The 2,391-nt window shown below is 37.1% G+C and overlaps 1 non-coding gene across 1 annotated transcript; it reads right to left on the bottom strand.

Moving 5' to 3' along the window:
• Window positions 1–1,281: 1,281 nt before the first annotated feature.
• On the bottom strand, window positions 1,282–1,388 carry LOC128284462 (small nucleolar RNA R71). The gene has a single exon (XR_008274888.1). It is a non-coding gene; the product is annotated as a small nucleolar RNA R71 (small nucleolar RNA).
• Window positions 1,389–2,391: the final 1,003 nt, after the last annotated feature.

The raw sequence follows: 2,391 nt of genomic DNA, 5'->3' as shown, positions 1-2,391 counted from the left end.
CAGAGTTGATTGGGCGCCAAGAAATAGGGTGACAAGATTTTGCTGGATTAGGGTGAAACCTAATAAGGGGATCCATAGATCGAGTTAATGCAACCCTAGAGTGTTAATTAGAGAAAATTCTCGGTTATTCAATCTAGGGATTAGACGTTATTAGTCTTGAATAAGGATAATAACATAACTTAGGGTTCTCTACGGAACAAGTCGAATGAATAAATCGTCTGATTCGGGAGCTAGAATAACAAGTAAAGTCTAGGTGGATTTTACCATAGGTATTGTCTTAAGTCAATCGATTTTCCCAAAAGAAAATTCCCCAATTCTTTTCTCTGTGAGTTCTTGGTTTAGATAATTAGTTAATTAAAGCAAAAACCTCTTTATTCTTAGGCTAGATAATAAAAAGACAGTCATTACTAGTACTTTTAGTTCCTTTGGGTTCGACAATCTGGTTTTGCTAAAACTATACTACTGTTCGATAGGTACACTTTCCTACATCGCGATAATAGTTAGTTCAAGAACGAATAATTATAAATTTTTAAAACCTATCACGAAATAACGCAATCAAGTTTTTGGCGCCATTGGCAGGGAACTAAAATATTAGGAACGCTCAATTTTTATTACTTTAGCCATTTATTTTTCTTGCAATCTAATTTAATTTTATTATTATTACTAATTAATTTACTTTTTCTTTCTCTTAGCAGGTTTTTATAGTTTATGACTAGAAGAAATCCGTCAGGACCATTACTTTTTGTTGAAGAAATCGATCGTACAGTTCACAAAAATCAAAGAGAAATAAGGCGCAGCTTAAGATACACAGAGGACGAGCAAGAAGACGATACTCAAACTCCAATCGAAGAGATGGCTGAAAATCAAGGCAATCAACTACCTCCTGCAATTGCGGTTAATCAAAATCCTGCTCCTCACACTATGAATGATTATGCTAAACCTTCTTTAACAGAAACTAAATCAAGCATAGTTAGACCTGCTGTAGCTGCAAATACTTTTGAATTAAAACCTAACACTATTCAAATGATACCGCAATTTGTTCAGTTTGATGGTTTGCACGATGAAGATCCCAACGCTCACTTAGCAAACTTTCTGGAACTATGTGATACATTTAAAATTAATGGCATTTCTGATGATGTCATATGTCTTTAGTTGTTTCCCTTTTCATTGAGGAACAAAGCTAAACAGTGGTTGAACTCGTTACCACGAGGGTCAATTACTACTTGGGAACAAATGACCGAAAAATTCTTACTAAAATATTTTTCGCCGGCTAAAATGGCTAAATTACGCAATGATATCTCTTCTTTTGTGCAGCTGGATTTAGAAACACTCTACGATGCATGGGAGAGATACAAGGACTTATTGAGAAGGTGCCCCCACCATGGGTTACCGCTTTATCTCCAAGTACAAACATTCCACAATGATCTGAATCCTTCAACTCGACAAATGGTTGACGCAGCTACTGGTGGAACCATCAATAATAAAACACCTGGAGATGCCTATGAGTTTATTGAGAAGATGTCACTGAATAACTATCAGTAGCAAGTCATGAGGACAAAGCCAACGAAAATAGCCGGTGTTTATAACGTTGATTCGGTCACCATGCTCTCTAATCAGGGAGAACTCTTAAATAAAAAAATTAATGGTTTTCTTAGTTCTTCACAAGTTCACCCAGTAATGCAGTGCGAAGCAAGTAGTGGTGGAAAAAGCCATTCGGAGTACCAACCTTATGGCCATAACATGGATAACGAGCAACTAAACTACATGGGTAATAATCCTCGACCTTAAAACAATCCATATAGTAACACTTATAATGCAGGTTGAAGGAACCAACCTAATTTCTCGTGGGGCGGTCAAGGAAATCAAAGACCACAACATCCTCTGGGCTACCAACAAGCACACCCTACCAACAGGAAAAGAAGCCTACCATTAAAGATATGCTCTCAAAATTCATATCAGTGTCAGAAACTCGTTTTTAGAACACTGAGACAGCACTTAAAAATCAGCAAGCGTCAATCCAAGGGCTTGAAAATCAGATAGGCTAGCTTTCCAAACTAATCTCCGAACGACCACAAGGTAGTTTGCCAAGTAATATTGAACCCAAACTAAGGGAACAGCTCAACACAATTAATATCCAAGATGACGAAAGAGTCGTTGATCCTGAACCAGAACCAAGGCAAGAAACTGTGGTAAGCAAAGGTCAAGTTGAGGTAGATTATAATAAAAACAAACCAGTGCCTGTCGAATATAAACCTCATGTGCCATACCCCAATGCGACAAGGAAAGACCGCTCAGATGAACAATTTGGTAAATTCCTTAAACTCTTGAAAAAATTACATATTAACTTACCGTTTATTGAAGCTCTATCGTAGATGCCAAATGCAATGAAAT

Source organism: Gossypium arboreum, chromosome 11 (assembly GCF_025698485.1).
Source record: "Gossypium arboreum isolate Shixiya-1 chromosome 11, ASM2569848v2, whole genome shotgun sequence".
NCBI lineage: Eukaryota > Viridiplantae > Streptophyta > Magnoliopsida > Malvales > Malvaceae > Gossypium > Gossypium arboreum.
The sequence above is the reverse complement of the archived record's forward strand: the minus strand, read 5'-3'. Positions and strand labels throughout refer to the sequence as shown.